General features: G+C 38.2%; 1 long non-coding RNA gene across 6 annotated transcripts in view; it reads right to left on the reverse strand.

Annotated features, from left to right (window-relative positions):
- LOC136099325 (uncharacterized) overlaps positions 1 to 14347 on the reverse strand; it is a 140533-nt gene that overhangs the window by 37495 nt on the left and 88691 nt on the right. For 3 of the 6 annotated variants that reach the window (XR_011738270.1, XR_011738268.1, XR_011738267.1), the window contains exon 1: positions 3754 to 3841. The exons of 2 other annotated variants lie outside the window; for them this stretch is intronic. This is a non-coding gene — a long non-coding RNA (uncharacterized lncRNA). Of the gene's footprint in view, positions 1 to 776; positions 893 to 3753; positions 3842 to 14347 lie in introns of those variants that run through there. One more of the 6 variants, XR_011738269.1, reaches the window with a different exon arrangement.

Below are 14347 nucleotides of genomic sequence, written 5' to 3' on the forward strand. Positions count from 1 at the left end.
GAGTCTCCTCATGGCAAACAAATGTTTTGGAATGTATCTTTGACTAGGTCTGATATTTTGGGCTTTATCATTCCATCAGCCTGTTTTGTTTAGCAGTTTTGTAAAGTAATTGAAGTTCCTAGTTTCCTTAGTAACATGTGATGCTCCTCTGAAATCAGTTATATGCTCTTGAAAGAATGTTGTTCTCTCCCAGGTTTCTGAAGAGTAATGCTATATGAGACTTAATATAAAGTAACACTGTTTAAACATGTAAAATATACGTCATAGGGTTTTGTAAAATGACAAGTATTCTTTATAATCTATCCCTCTCCACCTGAGAATTCATATTATCTGTTCAAGTAAGGAAGTGTTATTCCACACCACCAAAAGCAGTAAAAACTGACTCAGCGTAAATATTAATGGCACTTTACAGAATAATAGTATAAATAAAAAGATATAAAGATGTAGACCATATGCACAAATCCAGGGGAGTGTTTCAATAACTAGGGAAGGTAAATACAAACTGTTTTCCAAACATCAAGAGTGTTAAACAGACCTGTTTCAACTGTTTAGGTATTTATTTTGTTATGTCTGTTGACTTCAGTATGTAAGTTTTCTAGGTTAAAGAAACGCTTTAGTTAACTGTTGCAGAATGTTTTCAGAGACTTGCCTTTAATTTCATTAAGATATGTCAAGTTACTTCAGCTGTTGTTTGTTAATTTCTAAAAGATGTATAAATAATATGTAACTGAAGGGCAATGTCACTCTGAAATAAAGAACTAGCTCTGAATACAAACCTCAAAAGGTGTAAATCCATACTAGAATCAGTACCACAGATCAATACTCCAATGTAAGTCACAATTCCATTGACATCAATAGGCCAAATTAGCAGCTGACATAACATGAAGTAACTCTGTAAGGGAAAACATACTTATGGGGCTTTTTTCCAGATATGGGTCTGCATAAGTCGGAATTCTTTTTTAATTTAAAAAAAATGCAGAGAGAAATCTTTCACATTTCATTTCATACCAGCAAGAAGACTACACATTACCACTTCCTCCATCTGCTCTTATCAAACACTGAGGAAACACATCATGTTGCTGACCTTAGAGGCTGCAATTTACCAATTCACTTTCTATGCAGCATTCCCCATTACAGGAGGGTCACTGATTTACTAAAGCAATGGTAACTCTCACTAGCAGGCACTGTCTTCGAATAAGCTGATTATTCAGAAGTGCAATATGCCCCGCAGTGCTAATACTTGACCTCTTATTTGTTCTTTTCCTCTTGTATCTGGACCAATTCGTGCTCATAAAATTACTTTGGGCCTTTTCTATCCTCCAGGATCATACATTTCCATCACATGATTGCTTCCTTACACAATAGGATAGTAATCAGTAATTGATGACATAATATTTCCCTTCTGTAGCTAATTAGCTTCCTGATTACAGTGCTGCCATCAGGAGCATTCAGATGCCAGAGATTATGATACCAATCAGGGCTCTCAGCCAGGAAATATCTAATACTTTTAGTGCTGGTAGGTGTAATGTTTGCTGGAGGCGTGTTAAGGAAGTTTTTTTATTCTCTATGTGTCCTTTTTCAGATGTGATAGGAAGCCAAGGTTTCTGCTACACTGAGTTGATAAAAACATGATGGTGTCTCCACATATATAATCTTCTAACTCTGATTTACTTGCTAAATTTCATTTGCAGGTTTGGGTAAATAGACCAGATATTTGAATCTAATACATTATATTCTTCCTTACGTAAGCTAGTATGGAGAATTACTATGTGGTACAAAGTTATATTTTATGCTACAGAAGGGATTCAAAGGAGGCTAAAGTGATTTTTTTCAGAGAGTTTGCAATCTATGTCAAATGTGCTGTGATCTTCAGCTGGCAGGTACTCAATTTTAGGTACTGTTAATATGGTACAAAATTTAGACAATTAATAACACAGAACCACAGAATGGTTGGGGTTGGAAGGAACCTCTGGAGATTGTCTAGTCCAACCCACCTGCTAAAGCAGGTTCACCTAGAACAGATCATACAGGAATGTATCCAGGCACATTGAGAGTGAAACAAGAAGAAATACAGAAAAAGTCGTTGTTAGTGACCCTCATGGAAGCTGTGGCAGATAGGATGCCCATGTTAAATGATACCAGTACAAATTTGTACCTTCATCTATCACCTCCAAACTTTGTTTTCCTGAACATGCCCCTCCCTCATACATATTTATGTCCATATATGTACATTTAAATTAAGCTAAAGAAAGAAAAAGATGAGAAGAGGCACATTCCAGAAGTGGATTGCTTAACCTGGATTTCCTTGAGCAGAGAACAAGTTTTTACCATTAATGTTTATGTGAAGGTCTTATGTATCACAAACTTATGTTCTAGTGCAGCCATATGAAAGATTTTGTCAGGAGCACCACTGGAGACAAAAGTAAGAACTTTGTTGACTACTAATATATTGCTACATGACTGGTATACACCGTATTTTCCAAATACTTTATTAGATTTACCTAGTTATTTCTAAGAATTTCCCATTCACCGAGTCTGACTGTGATACTGATTCCCTTTGATGGATCACTGATAGTAAAAGAGATGCCTTCAAAATTCAGGATTGAAACTGATCCTTGTAAAACTGTCCATGTTGGTACAGGGATTGTGTCAGACTTGGCATTAATAATGGGCAAAATTAATTTTCTTAGGTATTGCTGCAGAAAAGGAAACTGTCATTAATGAAATGTCTACAATCAAAACCAGTATAATTATTCTAGTTTTGATCAATGGTAATTTTATTTTTCCTAAATATGAAGATTCTTCTTCTAAACCCCTTCATTCCCATGACAGTATTGATAACATTAATGTTGGTGTATTATCTTGCAAGTCATGATCATTTTTCTCAAAAAGACACCCTAATACAAACGACTATGGTATTACAAATAAGTTCTTTTTTCCTATGAGAGCTGGTCAATATCCTTGAAAACTTTCTTTGTAAACTATTGTTCGGAAAACTTTAAGTGCAAGAGCTTGGAAAAGTAAAAGACTGCAGAAAGGAGGCTGTGTTCTATCTTCTACTTGGAGGAATAAAATAGACATGATAAGCAACAATTTATATTTTAGAGCTAGTATTACTTATAATAACCAAAGAATTATTTCACTCATCATAAAGTATTTTATTACATGCTCAGGATAAAAATCCTGAAATAAATCAGCAAATATTCAATTCTGCCCTGGCAAACACAGTGCATCTGTACTTCCAAACACAATGTATTTGAAATTCCCGATTGCCTATATTTTGTCTCTCTCACAGTCTTTGCTTGCTAAACAATCTGAAAGATAACAGTGGAGGTCAAGATCATGGCAACAAAAGGTGTCTTTATTTAGGAAGAGGTTGCATTTTTTTCATTACTTGCTGTAACGGAGGCACTCTAAAGTCAGTTTTAGGCAGACAACAAGTTCCGAAAACTACTTTATTCTGTCCAGAAAAGTGCAGCTAATAAACAGACTAGAAGCAGGGTTTATACAATTAGTTAGCACTCCAACAACATAAAATAAAGGTTTGGATATAAACTGAGGAGATTATTGGGGTGCAGCAAAATGAGAATAATGAGGATCCACAGCATGCATGCACACACTCACAAGAGCCCTCTGATTCCAGGGTAAACTATCACTCACCTGGGTTAGGCAAGGACTCACACTCGCCGGGTTAGGCAAGGACTTATTCAAGGAGATTATCACTCACCCAAACGAGTGAGTGATATCACTCACCTTGAAACTTCCCAGGAAGTTTCCTTAGATGGCGTTCCAGTCTAAGGGGAAGGCTCCGGCTCAGCAGACCTGCTGCTCCAAGAAGACCACACAAAGGGAATCTTTGGCGGAAACCCCATTTTATAGGCTGATCAGATCTGGCTGCGTGCATTCCAGAAGCTTCTCAGCTTCTCTGGGCCCCTCCTCTCCTAACGACCCTGTCAACCAACTCCAGGTCCCACAAAAGAGCCATTAACTTCCCCATTGAAGGCTCCAGTTCTCAGAGGGGGATGTGCAACTGCTACACCAGTTCTCAGGGGGGAAAGTGCAACTGCCACACTTGCAAACAGAACTAAATACCAGTCAGGAATGTACTGGCTTCTTGAAGGTTCAGTTTCATATAGTGAGAACATGTGTAAACTATCTCTAACACACCAGGCTAAATTTGATAAAAGAATTAATTTAAATAGAGAATGACAACTGGGAATGTTTCAAATCCTGTAAGATCCCACCGGCACAGTCAGGCAAGAAAGATAAAAATCAATCAGGCAAAAAAAGATAAAAATCAGTTAAAATTAAAAAAAAAAAAGCTGGCCATAAACAGTGACAAACTTGTTTTTGTAAATTAATGTGTGTGTGTAAAAACAGATGAAAAACCGTAAATAGACAGTTAAAGGTATGTATTTGAAGCTATAACTTTTATAAATAAGTATATATTACAGTTTGTGAATTGCATAAAATATCCAAAATTTTATTACAAGGTGAACTCAATAACAAGCAGAGTTTGAAGTGCTTCTTGGTAAATGGCAGAAGTTTCTTCTGAAAACAGACTTTCAGACATTCGGAAACAACCCAGTTTTCTCAATGGGCAAGAGATGATAGAAGAGAGAAACCTCACTGTCACCCAATAAGTGCCAAGTGCCTTTTTTTATTTATCCTTCTATCCCATTTCAGTTGTAGTGATATGTGAGCACACAGTCTAAGGTAATTCCCTAAAACAAGCTCATTTATAATGTCTTCATTGCTTTCTAATGTGTATCTATGATCTATATTACCTTTCATCTGGGAAAAATTGGATCCTAATTTTATTAATAGCATTTACTCTTCACTCTATACATAAGAACTTGAAACCTCTCACAATGTCACAACTCCTGTTACTATGTGTTCCCCTCACAACATTAGAGAAGACTCTAATTAAATCCAGCCCTTAGTATATGTAGCAGCTACTGGAATGAGTGATGATAGTAACTGTCCTTCAGCTTTAACAACTTCGTAAAATGAAACAAGGAGAGAGTCCAAGAAAACCCTATCTATATACAAGCGCTGTCTACCAGACTTGTGCTATAGGGTCTCACTTCAAACTTTGCATTTTTGCAGCATAAAGCTATGTTCTCTTTCTCTTACATACTTCGGGATTGCACACAATAAAGTTTTAAGGTATAGACTGGGGGCATCTGTGTTCATCTCTACTCAGGGCCACATAGCCAGAGCACAGATTGCAATGTGCTCAGGGTGTGAGAATGGATTGTGTGCGGCACCTCCAAATGTGAAAACTTTAGCTCTTGGACCAGCTACTCATTGCCCAGCTGCATATAATACATGGGGTGCTGGAGCAAAAGACCAGGTATAAAGTCCATAAAATAGCACTGTAATTGAGATTGTATTACTATTCTTCCTCAGGAATGGTCTTTCCCTCACAGGACCAGCACTACAAGGTCTCTAAAACAGAGAGAGAATATACAAGTGATCTACCACAGAAGGCAGTTGTCAAGTAGAGCTCACACCTCTGCATCCTAAAAGTGCACATTGTTGCAGAATATTTTTTGCACACTTTAACATATTAGCTCAATGCATAGACTATATAGTGCCTTTTTCTGACATGCAAGTTTCACATCTTTCTTTATCTGTCTTTAAAAGGGAGGTGTGTAGGGCACCTGAACATCATCATTTGCTGCTCTAAGTACATTTTATCAATAGAAAAATAATGGGAACAAGCAATTTTTATAGTGTGGAAAAAAAAAAAAAAAAAGCACGCTATAAAAACATCTACCCCGCTTTCATCCTATTTGGAAAGAACAAGGGACAGACCCCTTTCTCACTTCCCACTGCAAACCCAAAATAGTAGAAGCAGCTTCTTACACATTGGTAAGTCTTGTCATGCCATCACTTCTTTATACACCTCTGAATTTCCTTTTGTGTACATATATGAACAGAACCTTACACATGCAAATGTTCATGGAAAAGAATACAGAGAAAAAAATTGTGCTCAGCCAGCTCAAAGTTATTTTGCTCTTGAATGGATTATTAATTGAATATGTTCCCACTTTGCTCTGAGCTCCAACTTTTAGACAAAGCAGTGTGTCAGGCACTTTAAATTGCATCTATCCATCTGAACACTTCTAGCAGTATAAGCACTGAATGTCTCCTATGACAGTCAGGATGGACAAGATGAATGAATTCATCACATCTCCATCATTAATTCGAGTGATTTCAATGCAGCCAGACAGCTATTTGCTGGTGGTAGCAGCATCTCTGTGATGCATTACTTTCTCTGACTTGATATTTTTCTTAACAGAAACATTAGACAGAACTGAGCAGAGACATGGAGCTGCTAAAGCAGAATAAAATGGTGTCTGGGAAAACATTTAATCAAAGCCCCCTCAGTTTACCCATTAAGAGTTCATGGAAATCCTGTCAAATTCAACAAAAGGCCAAAGTAATTAAATACTTAAGTAAATAAATAAATACTTGCAAGAACAAAAAGAGATAGGCACACATCTCTAGTGCTCTACTTCTCTACTTTCTACATAGTTTAATCATTACACTTTGTTGTTCAGATGAGTCACAGAATACTCAAACTACCGAGTTTGTCTGAGACATAACCGTGGATAAATTTAGCAAATGTAGCTACTGGCTTTCTAATTAATCTTTTTTTATTCCTATGGATTCCTACCCACTGGTGAGTGGGAGGAAGGAAATTTAACTGGGAAATTTGTTATCTGCAGAAGTGTTTCAATATAACCAACTATGAGTACTACAAAGTTCATTTCTACTCTCATTCAAGATCCACAGACTCCAGTACTACCGATATAGGTACTACTGATTTATGCCTGTAGAAGCCACAAAGCAGGTATCAGTGAGCTTACATATTTCTCTCCACAGTTTTAGTATCCTCTTTTTCATTTTATTTTTAGTGTCAATAGTATTGTTTGTTGGTTTTATTTTCCCATGTTTGTTTTTATTGAATTGTAGCATAATTTATTCTTGTGAAAGCATCATGTTCATTTGTAAGTTGCCTCCAGTTGTGATTTACATTTTTATTCCTTTGCTTCTGAACAAAAAACCTATTCTTTAAGGCTAGTTGGCAAGACAGTGACTACTTCTCCCATAGTCGCTGCAGTTGTGAGACTACAGTGAAGTGTTACAGCAGTTCAGCTAGAGAAAACACACTTAATCATGGAATCTGGAGTCTTGCCAGTGGAGAACAGAGGCATGAGATATCAACACGGTGCATTTTAGCAGTTGAGGGAGATGTGGACTTATCATGAATACATCCAAAAAGTAAACATTTCCTTATTTCGTATGACAAAAAAGGAACATTTTGATTCCCATCAGTCTAATGAAAAATACTAAGTGTGCTTTTTAGCCTGCTAGTATGTGAGAGGATGTTTATCAGGCAGACTAGGATTTCACAGCATAACATCATTTAATGGAAACTGTAAAGGGCTTTTAACCAGTGGGAAATAAACTACATTTTTCCACAAGTGGTCAAATAAGGAGATACCAAATTCTGGTGCTCCCTGCCAGCCATTACCCCAGGTCTTTCCTTTACCCCTATGACCTTGAAAACTTTAGCTTTCTTTGGAATACCTCCATGTTCCTCATTTCCTTCATCCCAATGCAAAGATGAACAGCCTCTCCACACTCAGTCTAGTCAGTGTATTAGCTGAACACCAGGAGACTGAGGACATGCTCAAACAGCTTCCAAGCTTTGTGTGCAATATTTTGTCAGACGCAAGCCAAGCAGAACAGTTAACCATTGAGTCTACACTGCAGCCTTTCCTTCTATGGGAGCTCTAATTTGGATCTCACTCCTCAGCCGCCGTTTTTCACAAAATGTATATGAAAGCAATTTCTTTTGATACCTCTGCTTCCTTGTGAAATGCAGTTGAAACTAGCCAACAGATTTGACAGTTACTTAGGTAGGTATTAGGAGATGAACAGATGAACAAACAGATGGAAAGCCAACATGATCACATTACTTTGCTTCCAACCAAAAAATAATTTTGGAAAAATTGCATTTGCTGCTACAGAAAGGGTTTTGTGGGAACTCTTCCACAGGAATGTAATAAGTTCCTCTATCAGCATTGTGTACCATCTTAAACTCTCGGGAAAAAGAAAAAAAAATATTCTTTACTAAGCCCACACCATGCAGACAGAATTGAAGAACCTGATACTGCAGTCATGCTCTTACTGATGAAACACAGAGTACTAGTGAAAGGACAGTCTTACAACGTGTACCCAACAGAACTGCTCCCTTCCCAAGACCAAACTGAGGCACACTGTGGTGGATAACCAGATGCCATTCTGGATGTGTTATGAATCACTCAAAGCTGTTGCTTTTCCAGTCTACAAGTCCAACACTCATCCACATTATGTTCATTTTCAAGATGGAAACTTTGAGGGATTTCCGTTCAATTCAACTTCTATACATTTCACTGTAAGCAAAATAAAATAGTCAATGCAGAAGAAAACGAATTAGACAAGTATTATTGTGAATTCAAAACTCTGTGGATCAAATTTTCAGAATCATTATTCCTTGACCTAACATTGACAGGTTCTGATTTGAAACAATTGCATTAGATTTTTACTATGCATCTTTCATTAGTGCTCCTTTCTTTGACTTTTACTGAAGTTGTCACCAACTTGCAACATTGTCATCACTTTAGGGAAATTTTATCACTTTTGAAAAGTGAGAAGTATTAAACTGCCTCTCCCCCAAGGTAAAATGAGATTCTTGACTTTGTCTTCTGCGTTTTCATTAATGTGCATTATAGCTCTAAGCAGGAGTAGATTTTCAGTTCTGAATGCTGACATGAAGAACTGAAATAATGGTCATTATTATAGTCATCAGTCATTTTATTCTGAGCTATGCCTTGAAGATGCTTCATACAGTATATTCAACTGTCCCTTGCAGGACATCTGTGTTTGTTCTGAATTCTAATACCTTTTTCTTTTTTTCTTTTTAATTACTGTGGGTTCACTTCTCCTCATCTCTTCATCTTTATATATAACTGTTCTTCTTGTTCAATCTTTCAACTTATTACAAATCTTCAGAAAACACCTCCACTATTTCCTAGAAGACTTTCACCCTTGCACATTTTTCTTTTATATGATGTGATGAGTTGACCCTGACTGGATGCCAGTTGCCCACCAAAGCCATCTATCACTCCCCTCCTCAGCTAGACAAGGGGAGAAATTATAAAGAAAGGCTCATGGACTGAGATAAGGACAGGGAGAGATCATGCACCAATTACCATCATGTGAAAAACCTGACTTTGGGAAATTAGTTTAATTTATTGCCAATCAAATTACAGTAGAGTAATGAAAAATAAAGCCAAATCTTAAAACATATTTCCCCCACCACTTCCTTCTTCCCAGGCTCAAGTTTACTCCCAGTTTTCTCTACCTCCTCCCTGTCTAGTGGCACAGGGGTATGGGAACGCGAGTTGCAAGCAGTTCATCACACACTGTCTCTTTCGCTCCTTCCTCTGCAAGGGAAGGACTCCTCACACTCTTCCCCTCCTCCAGTGTGGGGTCCCTCCCATGAGAGACAGTCCTCCACAAACTTCTCCAACGTGAGTCCTTCCCATAGGCTGTAGTTCTTCACTAACTGCTTCAGTGTCGGTCCCTTCCACAGGGGGTAGTCCTTCAGGAACAGACTGCTCCAGCATGGGTCTCCTGTGGGGTCAAAAGTCCTGTTAGGAAACCTGGGTGAGGACCGTGGGCTTCTCTCTTCACAGGGCCACATGTCCTGCTAGGAGCCTGCTCCAGGATGGGCTTCCCACAAGGTCACAGCCTCCTTTGGACACTCACCTGCTCTGGTGTGGGGTCCTCCATGGGCTGCAGGTGGGTATCTGCTCCACCACAGACCTCCATGGGCTGCAGGGAGACAGCCAGCCTCATCCACCATGAGCTGCAGGGTGATCTCTGCTCCAGTGCCTGGTGCAGCTTCTCTTCCTCCTTCTCCACTGACCTTGGTGTCTGCAGAGCTGTTTCCCACACATCATCTCACTCCTCTCTCCTCTGTCTGCTGCTCTGCTGCAGTTTTCTCCACACCGTTTTAAAATATGTTATCACAGAGGTGCTACCATCGCCGCTGATGGTTTGGCCTTGGCCAGAGTCGGGTCCATTTTGGAGCCAGCTGGCATTGGCTCTATTGGACACATGGGAAGCTTCCAGCAGCTTCTCACAGAAGTCACCCCTGTAGACCCCCCACTACCAAAACCTTGCCTCGCAAAACCAGTATATATGGATGGTCCTCTGCTTCCCATGTGGGTTTCTTCTCTTCCTTGTAATCACAGAAACAAGAAGAGGAGCAGACCAGCTGAGTTTCTCCATTGCCCTGGGTCAAGGGTGGGACTGAGCTTTATGATATATTTTTGATACTTATTCCTGTTGCATCTGATGTGTACACAGAGCAGGCCAGGCTTTAGCGCATGTGGATTGCTCCGACACTGTTAGCTCCAGTAGAAAACTGGTCATTTACACAAACCAAAATTTGGTCCACTTTGGCCCCATGTCCTCCCTCCTAACCCGGCCTGCTTGCATACTTCAACCACACTTTAGATACAGTCTTCTCAATCGTACATTCACTAGGTTATGGATAAGTATATGCTTATACATCTCATACTAGCAAAAAGGCCTCATGTAATTTGATCTTTACTTCAAAACCCTTGTCTCAGAGAATCAGGGGAATATATCACTGTTGTACCTTGAAAATGTAAGGTTGGAGGGTTTTTTTATGAGAGAATAACATGGGACTCAGATGTACTCTAATCTCTAAAAATAGAGGTAAAATAATAAAGCCTTAAGGCGTGTTTTTATTACAGGTTTTAGATTTATTATTTTTAACACTACCTCATGATTTTCAAGGGCGTGACTCATCATTCTAGAATTCCTGGAATTAACAGTACCAAGTGACAGTAAAAGCAAAGCTCCCTCATAGCATAAGCCTTTAGGCAATATTGTGGCAATAAAACAAACACTATCTTAGAGCTAGGAAGTTATTTCTAGGTCCCTCTGGGTGTCAGCAGGACTTAAGCAGAGTACAGAAAGCAGTGAATTTCACAGTGCACCTAAGCCTTTGTGGTACATCATCACAGGTTCTGAGGAATTAATTCTGCTCAGAAAGAGAAGCTTCCACCTCCACAGCACAGTGAAATTATCTAATGAATAGTTTTATTATGAAGCCGTTATCAGGTGAGTTTCTACACAGCGTTTACACCTTTCCTGTCACTATTGTGGCTATAGGCATCCCCTTTCCAAAGAATACATTAGGGTTTTTTTGTATCATTATGAATGGTGAATTATAATAGAAACCAGTTTTGGTGCTTGATAAACTAAGTGTCATTTGAAGTTCTTACAGTTTTATTTAAAAACTCACAAACACGTTTGTTTTGCTAGCACAATGAAATGCCATTTAACTACTGAAATCCCAATTAAGTAAAATTCTGTGCTGGTTCTGCTGATGTAAATCAGGCTATTAGACAGGCAGTGCAAACGAAGATGCAGAATTGGTTCCAACCATTTAGCTGTTGCTAATTGACATGAAACGGAAGGCAACACATTGAATTTAACATTGTCTGTATAGACAGTTTAGTAGTCTTTTTTCACTGCAAGAATTTATGGACTGTGCAATGATAGCACCAGTGAAAACATGACATTGTAATAGTGTGATGCATTGTAATGCTTTATCCTTTATTGTAAAGCAATTAGGAAATATGGAGGTGATGGTACATTACCTCTCACATTTTCCAATGAATTTTTCCATACTGCTGCATCCCATGGGATTGCTGAAGCTAAAAGCAGTGGAAGACCTACTAAGGGAATCTGGTCACTAACAAATTATAGTCACTAACAAAAGAACCTCAAGAGTCCAGATTTCCATATGGGAATCTCCATGAAGCAACATTTATCCCTCTAACAGTCATTTGTAGATGGCTTGCCATTCAAGTGCACATCAGAGCAAAAAGGCCTAAATAACACATAGGGAAAGAAAGATATCTAAAATTTAATTCAAGGAAGTTGATAGCTGAGCTGAGGAAAGGTGGAACTCAGGAAAACAATTAGGGAAGAAGTTGTTTAGACTTCGCATCTCAAAGAGATTTTAACATGTGGGCTGAAAGGCAGTAAATCCCCTGACTTATGTTTGAGAGCTTGTAAACTCACTTACAGAGTCCACGGCCTAAACCCAGTCAGTCCCTAATTTTAAATAAGAAATCAACAACATTCACCACTCAGGAAAGTATCCTATTACCCATCCTGTGCAGTTTCAAGTGCATTTTCTCTTTCTCTTCTGCTGAAGCCTTCCCATTTCACATAAACGATATAATGTGTTAACGGTAGGATACAAATGACTGAGCAGATCAGTAGTTAGGAGCATAGTTAGTTCAGGTCCTGTTTCAGGGAAGAGTTGGGTATTTCCACCAGAAGAGGTTTAACGGTAGATGTTCAGAGCGCTTGACATCAGAATGTATAATAACCCATAACAGTAGAGTGCTTTAGGGTTAAGATACTTCTCAGAATAGTAGTAGTCCATCCTTCAAATCAGGATGAGGAATTTGCTGAACCAAACCAACTACATAGTTGGTGTAAACAGCTCATCACAAAGATCCACACTGATCACAGAAATGTTAGTATTTTTTGTTTGCTGCACTATTTTTAGCAAGAAACTAAATTGTGTTAAGAGAAACTGTTCTCAGATTCCTGAAAGGGCAAAAAAGTTGAACTCAATATATATCTAAGGGTAAGATTAAATTTTAAGCTAGGGAACATGTTTGCCATTTTAGGTGTCATTGAATGTCTAAACTTAAGTGTCACCTGTCTGGGGTTTATGAAGTTATGTTCTTCCACAGATCAGGAAGTGCCTAATTGCTAGACTTACTGGCATTCTTTTGTGAAGTTGGCTAAGGGGTCTGAGGACAGGAAAAGAAGCCAAGGATAAAGCCATGATCTCTCAATATCTCTAGCGGAAGCTATACCATTCAGCATGGAACAGTTGGGTCAGACAAAGAAAGATGGAATAACTTAAGTTTAGGAGATTAGTCAACTGCTAAAGATAAGAAGAAGAAACTTAGATCTATTATCCATTTCAATAAAGAAAGCCTTTTGTCAGAAAATTATTCTGGCAAAACTGAGGTGCTTGAAGATGTTAGGTTGTAACTGAGAAGGTCTTTGGAGAATTATAATTTTCAATATAGTGCCTGCATGTTCTTATCAATGCACTTGTATTCTGTGATCATTTCCCATAAGCATTTCTATGATTGAGTTTCTCTGAAATGAATATTCATGCAAACTATACATATTAGCCTCAATATGTGAATGCTTGTATGAAAAAAAAAAAAAATTAAATGTACTTTCTGCAAGCATTTACATCTGAAATGAATTAGAGTCAGCCAATCATAAAGTGAAAGCATGACTCGTATGATCAGACACATGAAAGCAACATGGTTCCTTCTGGAGTGAAAGCTGGCATAAGTCAAATGGTTTAAGCGCAGAAAAAAACAGGACATTCAAGAACATTCTCAAATGAGTAGCATCTTGAATGTATTTGTATTAATTTCTTATATATTATGATACTCTTTATTTCAAGAAGAATTTTTAAAGAGTGAAAATATTCTTATGACAAAATGAATTGGGCCTACCTATACTTGTGTTCCTCCCAGGTAGAAGCAACAGAAATGAAGATGTTGGTGGGCTCATACAACAGGGTAATGAGAATTTTGGCTGAAATATGTGTTTTATGAAAAGGGATGCTTTCTTCTCTGTTAGCTGTGTTGCCATGAAGGGTTGAAAGCAGAGGCCTGGAGGTTTACAATATGTGTCTACTTTTAGAATAATGACTTAGGATAATGGATGCCCGAGTCTGAAGAAGGTAGCACACAGAAAACTGAGAAGCATGCCATTCCACCTTTTGGAGATGTCTGTTTTTTTCTTCTGGTCTCAAGTCGGAGTTTGAGGTGGAAGAAGTAAATGAACTTCCATGTAACTTTCCCTTGCCTTACTGTTAAATACCAGGTGCTCAGCATCAGAAGTCAGAACCCATGATAATTATAAAAAAGGTTTAAAAATCATGCAAGTTTTTTTTTATATATATATATTTGAAATGCATCAGTTTACACTCTGAGTCTGAGCCTTTACAAGTAAGTCTTCAGCTTTTCTAAACTAGAAAACTGCTCTACACCAGAATATCAAGGGAAAGATTGATTTGTCAGTTATTTGCTTATATTACATGTTTCTAGGAGAAAGCAGAAGTCTTAGAAGAAAAGCTAAATATCAGTGACTCAATAGCTGGTAGCATGTTGGTCACATAAACTAGGAACAGGGACAGGAC

Source organism: Patagioenas fasciata, chromosome 3, assembly GCF_037038585.1.
Source record: "Patagioenas fasciata isolate bPatFas1 chromosome 3, bPatFas1.hap1, whole genome shotgun sequence".
NCBI classification, from domain to species: Eukaryota; Metazoa; Chordata; class Aves; order Columbiformes; family Columbidae; genus Patagioenas; species Patagioenas fasciata.